A 12,338-nucleotide genomic window follows, 5' to 3' on the forward strand; every position below is an offset into this window, starting at 1 on the left:
AGGGCACTACCTCAGCATTTACCCAAAAAGGAAACCTCAAGACTTGTCAGAAGTAATATGTTTTCGTTGTAATGGAGCAGGACATTTTGCCAGAGAATGCCCCAAGGAGAAGGAGACTTGTGATAATTAGTGGTGTCTGTGAAAAGTATATTAGTAGTAGTGAGAACATTTTCCTTTGTATTGAGGTGTTGAGTTGAGGCATGTAATGGAAGTGCAGGAGATTGTAATACTTTGAGAATCAATAAAGTTAGTATCATGGGTACTATTTGGATTTTATGAGTTGTTACTCTATGAAGAAAGTTTTTGACCATGTTTGAGGATATGAGAAATATGGTCTATGGAAGATTGGAGCATTTTAAGGGTGGTAGCACCCTGTGAGGAGATTTGACCCCTGGAAAGGAATAATGTTGTTCCACGGAGTGGACTTCAAAAGTATAAGTTTTATCTCGATATGCGGGATACCCCAAGAATATGAAGAGATGAAGTACTATTGGATATAGAGGAGGTAATGTTGGTAATAAGGAGCAGTTGTAACTCCATGATGAGCCTGAGTAATCACGTCTTAGTTTGGTGCCAATAGAAGGAAGAGAGACAATACAATTGGACGGATTTTAAGTATGCTAGGAAGCTGGAAGTTGGATGTTGGATTAAAGATCAGTTGCCCCGAGGATGAGTTCAAGGTTTGCAAGTGATGAGATGGGCCATAACCCACAGACCCCAGGACCTGCCAAGAAGCAAGCACCCTTGCTGAAGGAAAAACCCTGGAAGAAGTTACGTTTATCGGCAGACGATCTTATAGGAGTTTACGCAAAACCTGAGAGTTGTGAAGAAATGATAGATGTTTGTTTGGCTTGCAGAATCAATGGATTTATCCGAACTTGGTTCATTGACAAGATAAATTCTGCAATGCTTGAGAGGATGACCGAGTGTTAGAATGTGAGATTCGCTAAACCATATACAAGGTAATGATTTGGGTGCGAGATGGATTGATCACCATACCGACTTACTCTTATTATTCGCCTTGCTATATGGGATGGTAAATCTGAGTGACTTACCTATAGTAGAGAGATGACGATATTAAGCCTTGTTTAAACCTTAGAATGGTATAATCATTTTCCCTTGTACAAGTCAGCTGTTGCCAATCGTAGGACATACTGTGAGAATGAAGCCTAGACCCATTTCCTGCATGAGAAGCCATAAATGGTTGACCACCATGAGATATCGATAGTTGTTTAGTATAGGCGCCAGACCCGTCAGCTAAGAAGACCCAATCACAGAAGAACCTTACCAAGATGAAAGACAGAAGAATTGAGGAAAAGGATATGCCACTACCGAAAAATCCCAGATAAGGAATTATCCTGAATATCTGAGAAGACCGACATTGTTAACAATATGGATGAAGTATATGAGTTCTGATGGAACCGTAACCATGCTTCTAAGGGTGGTAGCACTCCAGACCCCAGGAGACGATCGATGGATTTTGAGAAGACCCCGACCCTAACCTATTTCTTGCTAGCCTCTTTGAATCTCGTGGACGAGATTCATTTTAAGGGTGGTAGGTTTGTAACATCCCAAAATTCTAAATTTTGGAATGTTATAATAAATAGATAGATCGATTGTTTGTTTGATTGTTGGGTGATTGATTGAGTGAAATTCGAAACTTTTTGAAAGTTAAATGAGATGGAATAAAAGGACTTTCCCAAACTTTCACCTTTTCGCATTTTGATCTCCGTGAATTCAAATTCTTTTCTAATACAAAACCCTCGAGAGAAGATGATATGACTTCTTCCATTTAATTAAATGAAAAGGGGTTTTTGAAAAGATTTGAATTTTATTTGGAAATATTTCAAATTCAGAAACTTTAAGCAACTCAATGATTTTCATGAGAGAAGATAAAATGACTTCTTCAAAATATATGAAATACGAGTTGGAAGTTTAAAAGGATCAAATTTAAAGTCCGTTTGAAATTATTTTCAATTTGGAGTTATTTTGGTTTTATTCAAATTATTTTTTTCCAAAAATAAAATAAATGGAAAATAGGGTAAAATGATCCCCTACATTAAAAAATTTGAGAGAAATAATTTTGAAATCATTTTGGTATTTCTAAAATGATTTTTATTGGGTTTTATTGTAGAACTAGCACTGTTTGAATTATTTGAATTTTTTATGAATTTTATTTGGCACTATAGAAATGTTCATGTTGTAGAAAATCTTTTTCTGGAAATTTTGATATATAATATGCCTATATAAAATTTTATTTTATTATCGTTATCTAGTTCTCCTTTTTGTTTCTATTTAAAAAAAGAAAAAAAATCTACGCGTGCGCATGGAACTAACCGTCGCCCACATGCGTAGCATAGCACCAGGCCGGCCCGTTTTTCTTTTGTTTTCTTTTGTTTTTTTATTTTATTTTCCTTAATGTTTAGCTTTTTTTAAAGAAACTTCAGGAAAAAAAGTAGACTTCGAAAAAAAACTGCAGCCCGTGTACGCGCGCGGCCGACCGAGGCCTTTTAGGCCCGTGCGAGGCGTTAGCCTTTTTCTTCTCTGTTTCATTTAATTACGTCTATGTTTAGTCCCACATTGTCTAGCCTTTGATTTCCAAACCTCTTTTCCATCTATAAATATAGACCCATAGAGCCTCTAAAAATCATCCGATTCGGGTTAAATCAATATTTTGGTTTGACTAGATTCATTTAAGAAAAATATATTTCTTCTCTCTCCCGCGCGACTTCTGAAAATTGTCTTTTCTCTCCAAAGTCGTCTTTTCTCTGCCTTATAAATGTATCTTTTTTTCTTTTTCTACTTCCTAGACGTAGCTATTTTTTCTTCCGTGCAGGTTGGCCCTGATTTTTCAAATAGCCATAACTTTTCACTCGTTTATCCAAATTAGATGAAACCAGCGCCTGTAGCTTCGTCTTGTTTTCACCTATTCAGTGAACCTGTCACATCAACTTTTTGAAATTTTCAAATTTCGAATTTTGTTCAGATTCATATTCAAACTTGTTTTGATCATAACTTGAGTTTCGTAACTCCGATTTGGTTGATTCTTTTTGCAAATTGAAGCTCTTGACCTAAACTTTCTGATAAGACCAAATTCACATAATTTTGGTACTGTTAGAAATTGTGTTATGTTGCAAGAGTTATTTGCTTGGTTTTGATGTTTTTCAAATCGTCTTCTTCGCTCTTTCCGATCTTTTGAGTGATTGCTTATGTATGGTTACTATTGCTTGCGCACGATAGATTGAACGGAGTGTGACGAGTAGAACTATCAAGAGTTATGAGTGCGGATCATCTTCATCAACAGTACAAGGCAAGTTCACACTTTATCATACTTTTCATTACCTAGTTTTTATGCATTAGTTCCCATCCTCAAACATTGCATGATTAGAAAGTGTTTAACATGTGGGTTTTGGGAAGTAGTTGATGAGGTAGAACCTATTGTCATGCATTCAAACCTTGGGAGTTACTTTTACGTTATGCTCATATTGCTATGCTATGCTCATAGACGTGGATTGGTTTGAGAGAATTCATGACAGATGTGAGAGTTATTATTTAATGGTTAACTTAAGGTGACTACTTTAATACACATCTAGGTTGATTGGTTGGGGCACCCTGGGCACCCAGTGGTTTGCCCGGGCACCTGGAGAACCCAGTGCTTGCCCAAGGGGATCCCGGAGGACCCGTGTGATCACCCTATGGAATGCCACCCAGGCTCAAAGGGATCATAAGATTATTTATGCTAGAAACTTCCGTGTGCAGCCACAAGCCATTATGAGCTCTGGCATAGTTGAGTAAGTTGCGTGAAGCTCTTGAAGAGATAGACTAGCAGATGCAGTGGGTTGTAGGTGGTATAGTATATCCGGAGTAGAGAGTTAATGCTTCTGAAAGACCGTGTCTCGGTCATCCGTTTCTCAAACACCATGTAGTGCGAGAAATCCAACGGAGGAGATCAAGTCTTGTGTGGAAAGTGTGCAAACCTCTGCAGAGTGTACAAACTAATCATGATTAGCCGTGTCCCCGGTTATGGACATCTTGAGTCTCTGGTACTTGGGTTATCATATTGATCTCATCACGTTACTTAAATAATTTGTTGGGTTATTGATGTTAATTTGGGATTGAGTTGGAGGAACCTTCTCAATATTTACCAACCAACTTTGTAGTTAAATAAAATATATTCCATTGATGTAGGGAAAAATTGGCTTTTTGCAATAACATTATAACCATAGAGCTTTTGCACCAGCCAAATATGCATGTAGTGATAGCCTTTATTCATCATTATCCTCTGGTGTGAATTTGCCAGTACATTCAATATACTGACCCTTTATGGCTGCAACGTCTCATGTTGCAGGAATCTTACGACGAGTAAGTGATACGTTATGGTTACGATTTCTACACTCAACTTTACCGTTGGTGTTGATGGGAATCCACAACCTTGTTGTTACTTCCACTATTTGGATTGAGGTAATAGTATTTACGTTACTTTATACATGTGATTTACCTTTGTTATAAATCCTCGAGTATTGTGTGTGTCAGCATACCGATCCAGTGATGACACTTAAGCACAGAGACTTGACCGTCTGAGGTTGGGTCGCTACACTTGCCGGGAGAAGGAATATCCTTCGTTGACCATGAGAGCTTGTGATGGGTTAAGTTGGGACACCCCTGCAGGGTTTAAACTTTCGAAAGCCGTGCCCATGGTTATGTGGCAGATGGGAATTTGTTAATGTATGGTTGTAGAGAACTTGACACTTGACTTAATTAAAATGCATCAACCACGTGTGTAACCGTGATTGTCACTTTTCGGTGGAGTCCGGGAAGTGAACACGGTCTTGTGTTTGTTTGAACGTAAGTAGCTTCGGGATCACTTCTTGATCACTTCTAGCTTCTCGACCATTGTGTTGCTTCTCTTCTCGCTCTCTTTTGCGTATGTTAGCCACCATATATGCTTAGTGCTTGCTGCAGCTCCACCTCACTACCCTTTCCTACCCATAAGCTTAAATAGTCTTGATCTCGCGGGTGTGATATTGTTGAGTCCTCGTGACTCACGAATACTTCCAAACCGTTGCAGGTGCCGACGATACCAGTGCAGATGACGGCACCGAACTCAAGTGGGAGTTCAACGAGGATTCGGGTCGTTTCTATGTTTCTTTTCTGGATGATCAGTAGTGGAGCCTAGTTGGGACGATCGGGGATCTAGCATTTGGGGTTGTCTTCCTTTATTTTGGTTCTGTAGTCGGACCTTTGATTGTACCTTGGATGTTGTATGGATTATTTATGTATTGTGTGAAGTGGCGATTGTAAGCCAACTCTTTATCCCTTTCTTATTCAGTACATGGAATGTGTGAAGATTACCCCTCTTGCGACAAGCCTACCATGAGGCTATGCCTCTAAGTCGTGCCCCGACACGTGGGAGATATAGCCGCATTGTGGGTGTTACACATATGTACTTCTAGGGTGCAGCAGAATTCACGTGTAATTTACGTTCTGATACCCTGTTTGTTTAAATGGTTTGCTGTTATCACTTGTAGCGCGAGTAATGTTTGCATGCTCATAGATAGAAAACTGTCAGGTTTATATGAGGGACACCGTATTTTTAATATATATATATATATATATATATATATATATGTGTGTGTGTGTGTGTGTGTGTGTGTGTGTGTGTGTGTGTGTGTGTGTGTGTTGGAATCATTTTGCTTACATCAAAGAAATTTACATATGTCTATGTTGCTGGTAAACGGCATCGACCTGTTACTTTAATACGTTGCCAAGAACTTGTTAGTTTTACTGTTCATGTGCAATTAAATACGTTGCCAAAATTGGTTAGTTTTACTAGTTTGATGTTAGTTTCTTATGGCTCTTGCAACACTTCATTTATGATTGCTAACATTCAAGTTTGCAGGATCCAACTGAAACTTTGTTGGCACAACAGGTATGTTTTCAGAAACTTCCTTGTTTACTTGGTTTGATGTTGTAACTTGTTGCTGTAATCATCTTACCAACTTCAAGTTTTCAGGATCCAATTGGAAGTCCAATTGCACAATAGGTACATTTTCAAAAATATATTTGTGTAACAGGTTTGCTATTGTAACTTGTTGCTCTAATCAAGTTACTAACTACTCAACTTTTCAGGATCCAAGAGAAACTCCAATGCCACAACAGGTTCCTTTTGCAAAACTTGTTTGTTTAACTGCTTTAATTTGCTGCTGCAACCGGTTGCTCTAATCACGTTACTGGCTACTCAACTTTTCAGGATCCAAGAGAAACTCCAATGCTACAACAGGTACCTTTTGCAAAACTTGTTTGTTTAACTGCTTTGCTTCTGTAACCGGTTACAATGATGTTAATAACTACTTTTCAGCATCCAATTGAAACTCTTTAATTCCTTGTTTGTTTAACCGGTTTGCTATTATAACTCCCAGTTGAGATGTTTTGCTTACTTCAACATTTCGGAATCCAATCGGAACTTTAATGGCAAAAAAGGTTAGCTCAAGATCAAAGAGCGAGGTCCCCATGGACATTGTATCATCCCACACAAGTGGAACCGACCCAATCGTGCATCATGAATTGCCAACTACTGATGCTCTAGAGGCTAAACTATTGGTAGAAAGAGATTCTGCTTCTGCACTTAGAGATGAAGTTGACTTGTTGAGGAAGCAAACAACACAATCACAAGTTGTACTCAAAACAACCATTAAATATTTGGTGGATTTCAAAACGAAGCAAGATGAGACTGACCGCACTATTAAGGTCCTGAAGGGAAAAAGGAAATTAAATTCCCACTTGGTAAATCATAGGTGAAATGTTATGTCCATCGTTGAATAACCTTTGTGTTGTTTGTTCATGTAATAAATCAAGACATTTGTTTTAGAGATCATGTAATAATTTTTTTTTGATTTGTAATTTTTTTAGCACAAGTCTGTATGAATTGATAATACTCTAAGACATTTCATTTTGATTGTTGTGCCAGACCTAACAATATGCCAATCGGGCTGAATGTGCATTCAACAATAATAGTAGTATAGATGGTCCTTAAGTAGCATGCATCTGAAAGGGCCAAGATGTTGTACTAGCTTCACTAAAAAAGGATGCTCTTCTAGCAAAAAAAAGTACAGCGGCCTGGCTTATGTATGTTATGAAAGGATCGATATGGTTGACTAGAGGGGGGGTGAATAGGCAACTACCAATTTTTAGCTTTTCTTTACCAAATTAAACTTTGCATAAAGTAGGTTGTCTAGATGTGCAACTAGGTGAACAACCTATATGATGCAACAACAACAAGCACACAAGCAAGCAAGGGAACAAACACTAAAGAGCTTGCACAAGTAAAGGTAAGAGATAACCAAGAGTGGATCCGGTGAAGACGAGGATGTGTTACCGAAGTTCCTTCCTTTTGAGAGGAAGTACGTCTCCGTTGGAGCGGTGTGGAGGCACAATGCTCCCCAAAAAGCCACTAGGGCCACTGTATTCTCCTCACGCCCTCACACAATGCGAGATGCCATGATTCCACTATTGGTGCCCTTGAAGGCGGCGACCGAACCTTTACAAACAAGGTTGGGGCAAACTCCACAACTTAATCGGAGGCTCCCAACAAGACCACGAAGCTTCACCACAATGGAATATGGCTCCAAGGTGACCTCAACCGTCTAGGGTACTCAAACACCCAAGAGTAACAAGATCCGCTAAGGATGAGTGGGGGAATCAAAACTCTCTCGGTGGAAGTGTAGATCGGGGCCTTCTCAACCACTCCCGAGCAAATCAACAAGTTTGGTTGGCTAGGGAGTGAGATCGGGCGAAAATGGAGCTTGGAGCAATAATGGAGCTTTAATGGTGGAAGAGGTAAGTCAAAGGGGGGAAGAAGACACCCTTTTATAGTGAGGGAACAATCCAACCGTTACCCCCCCACTCAGCCCCGCAGAGAGCGGTACTACCGCGGGGGCAGGGCGGCACTACCGCTCATAAGTGGTACTACCGCTCCCCCTCAGCGGTACTGCCGCGCTAGAAGAGACGGGGCTGGGGCTGGGACCCAGAGCGGTACTACCGCGGAGGCAGGGCGGTACTACCGCTCACAAGCAGCACTACCGCCACTACTACCACAGCTAGTACCGTAAAACCCGACACGAGAAAATGCGCACTCGAGTCGAGGCGGTAGGAGCACGGAGCCACAACGGCACTGCGGTTGAGGCCATCCAGCGGTACTACCGCTCAGAGGAGCGGTACTACCGCTTACTGAGCTTCAGCCGTACTACCGCTATACTGGAGCTAGTGCCGTAAAACCCGACACGAGAAAATGCGCACTCGAGTCAAGGCGGTAGGAGCACGGAGCCGCAGCGGTACTGCCGCTGAGGCCACAAAGCGGTACTACCGCTCCGAGGAGCGGTACTGCCGCTTAGTGAGCCTCAGCGGTACTACCGCTGTGGCCCGCGGTACTACCGCTGGGTCCAAGAAAAGACACATAGGGGAGAAAAGAGAAGCTCCAGAGAGACGGAAAGAAACGGTGGGTGAGAGAAGAACGTGTACGTGTTGATTCCACCCAAACCATACCGAAGCAGATCCCCTCTTGATAGTACGGGGACTACTACGAAACTTAGTCCACCAACAAAGTCACGAAAGAAGCTACACCGTCTTGAGTAGAGTGCCGAGGGGAAATAATCGTTTCGTGCCGAAAGATGAATATCTGAAAGAACTCAAAGCACCCAATTAGTCCGCAAATGCATTGTCATCAATCACCAAAACACCGTAGGGATAAATATGCCCTTACAATCTCCCCTTTTTTGGTGGATTGATGACAATACGGGATTTGCATAGAAAAGAGTAAAGACATAGAATACAAGAGAACCCACGTCTCTTAAAATATAGACAGGCTCCCCCTAGATGTTGTGCACACTAGATAAGTGCTTTGGACTGCACAGCACACATGCTAGGATCACGGCTCCCCCTATATTTTAGAGACCAACAACCTAAGCAAGATATATGAGAACACATCTATGATAGGATAAGCATGCAAGCTATAAGATACTGAGGTGCATAACACATATATAAGATAACAAAGGTAGAATATGTCTTACACCATATGTCTGGAACTTAGGTCTCACAAGCACAAAACTAAACAAAACCAACAGCGAGAAAGCAGACGAACGACACAAAGACACACTCGCAAACACAAATCCCTAAACTCTCTCCCCCTTTGGCATCAAGACACCAAAAAGGGCAGAGAGGGACACTACGACTCCATGTGATGGGCGAGGAAGGTCCTGAACATCACATCTCTGCATCTTCATCGTGGGTTGAAAAGTGCTCGGCATCGGAGTCGGTCCAGTGACAGTTCTGATGAATCCAGTCCTCCTCTTCAGTGATCTGTCCCTCAGACCCACTGACAACTGTGGCTCCCAACTGACGCATGATCTCCTTGTGGCGCGTCCTGGCATTCTTCTCCGCCACATGAGTCATGTACTGACCATGGGACTCCATGCAGAAGAGCATCTTCATCTTGCGCTTGAGCTTCTGGGCCCAAGATGGTTCTGCACTGGAGTGGCTAACGTCCTCATCGTGGGCATCAGGAGCAGCCTCACCCTCAGTTCCCATGGCAGCAGCAGTAGCAGAAGGGCCCCCTGTGTGAGGCGCTGACCAGTTGTCCTTCTTCCTCAGACGCTTGATCTCATGTGACACCAACTCTCCAGTTTCTAGCAGCACTCTGGGATAAGTCTGTGCCCAGGCCCTCTCAATGAGCCTCATGATGAAGGGACCATAGATAGGACACTTGCGCTCAGACACGGCAGATACAAGTTCAGACCACATGACATGAGAGATATCCAGGCTCTCTCCAGTGTTTGCTTCCTTCTCATGCTGACAGAAAAGGAGCATGTCCACGAGGTAGGAGTGAACCTGGTCCAGATTCCCAATGCGAGGGAAGAGAGTCTCACGGAATATGCGATGAAGAATGTCCAGATACGGACACAGCTCGTAGGTCTTCTTCTCAGTGACAGGGTGAACCTTCACAGTGCAGTAGGGCCAAAGGGCTTGCTTGTGGGTGGAAGTAACATGGCGGTGAGGACGGAAACCGACAGGAGTCTCAAGCCCGTTATCCACCACATCAAGTAACTCCATGAACGCCCGCCACGTGACAGAAAGCCGCTTGCCATTGGTCATCCAAGTCAGAGTCCTGTCGCTATCTGTTCCAAGATGGACGGTAGCATAGAATTGACCAACAAATCCGCATCGAAATCCTTGTTGAACTGCATGATCCTGAGAATGTTCAGCTGAGTGCACATCTGAAAGGCTTCTCCAAAGTACTCTGGATCCTTCTCCATAGCATCGGTGTCAATGGAGCAAACATCAACATAGAGATTCTTCTTGGCCTTGATCACATCAAAGTAGATGGCAAACTGAAAACGGTTCCAGAACGGACGGTTGACCAAAGTGGGTTCTTGGTCCACCGTATAGGGGTTGCGGCGACGCTTCTCCCAAAACTCCTTGTTGTTTATCTCAGTCACATCCTTCCCTTTTGGCTTGTTGGCGGCTCGCTTCGATTGCTGAGGAGGTGGAGGAACACTTGCAGAAGCACTTGCTGGAGGCGGTTGGGTGCTCGAGGAACCACCGGCAGGCTCTGAGGTCCGGTAGCGCTTGGAGGTGGCACGCCCGGGGTTGATACGGCGACCTTGCTGCTCGGAAATGTCATCACCTGGAGCCAAACACAAAAGGAGGCAAAACAACTAGAAGAAATGAGCATAAGCCAACAAACACAACAAAAAGATCAAGGGAAGGTAGGAGAATGATGGAAATTGGCATGCAGCGGTAGTACCGTGACCTGCCCGCGGTAGTACCGCCCCAAGCGGTAGTACCGCCCCAAGCGGTAGTACCGCCCCAAAGGGAGCGGTAGTACCGCTCTAGGCCAAGCGGTAGTACCACTCCAAAGGAGCGGTAGTATGGCTTGAGGCGGATACACAGCAGTTTCAAAGCGCGAGGTGGTGAAACAGTGGTTTCCTACTACCGTGGACAGATCCGGCACTACCGGCCTACCAAATTCAAAAATATTCCTACCAAACATCAATCTAGATGATCTAGTTGCCTTCTCCAACCAACTCAAGCCTAGATTTAGCCAAAAATCTAGAGATGCAACCACCATTGCCCCTAAGCACAAGATCTAAAAGCAAGACCAAAAGAGAGAAGGAACGGGGGCAATACCGGCATCCATGGCAAGAGGACGAGGTGGGGATTGACTCCACCGAAGGAAATGGAGAGGAACGCCCCGGAGGAAGAGATCCACCGGAGCCCTTCCACGGTGTAACGGTGCTGGAGAGAGGGAGAGGCACGAGGGGGCGAGCGAATGGGTATTGGGAAGAAGAAAACCTCCTCCTGCCCCGATAAAAAACTCTGGCACCGCTCCGCAGCGGTAGTACTGCGCTGGGTAGCGGTAGTACCGCTCATAAGCAGTAGTACCGTACTTGTGTGGTGGTAGTACCGCTTACCACGGTAGTAACGTCCATCACCAGCAGTAGTACCGCTTATCAGCGGTAGTACCGCTTGCCAGCAGTGGCAGTACCGCCCAGCACACCGCGGCAACTAGACTACATGGCTTAGCTCAAAAAAAAAAAAGAAAACCCGCAACGAAAAGCAAAAGAACACACCAGCAAGAGGCCAAGAAACCTCTCTTCAAGAGAGCGCGGTGGCCGAAGCCACCTATGTTTGTGTCAAGAGGTATGGCGCCGCGAAGATTTTAACCTTGGGCCCATGACCAAAACTCGTCTTTGAAGCACACGTGCCATCAACAATGGCTAAAGTGAAAGACTTGATCAATTTATGCATAATTGGGGGAGGGAGAGTTCATTGAGAGAATAACACTCCCCCTATGTCCATGCCTACACCTAAACTAGACAACAAATTGAGCGTGGTAGGGTGTGCACGGGTTCAAGCAACATTGCTCGAATCAATGATATTTAGCTCATGCCTTAACTCATGAAATCTTGCTTCATCCAGGGGCTTCGTGAAAATATCTGCAAGGTTGTCATGAGTGTTGACATGGTTGAGCTCGATCTCTCCTCGCCTAATGTGATCCCAGATGAAGTGATACCGAATCTCAATATGCTTCGTCTTGAAGTGTTGCACCGGGTTGAGAGAAATCTTGATGGCACTTTCATTCTCACACCAAAGAGGCACTTTGTCACAGGTGACACCGTAATCCTTTAAAGTTTGCCTCATCCATAAGAGTTGTGCACAACAACTACCAGCCACAACATACTCCGCTTCGGTGGACGAGAGAGACACACAACTTTGCTTTTTGGAAGACCAACTTACCAACGAGCAACCAAGGAATTGGCATCCTCCGGAAGTGGACTTCCTAT

Source organism: Triticum dicoccoides, chromosome 4A (assembly GCF_002162155.2).
Source record: "Triticum dicoccoides isolate Atlit2015 ecotype Zavitan chromosome 4A, WEW_v2.0, whole genome shotgun sequence".
NCBI lineage: Eukaryota > Viridiplantae > Streptophyta > Magnoliopsida > Poales > Poaceae > Triticum > Triticum dicoccoides.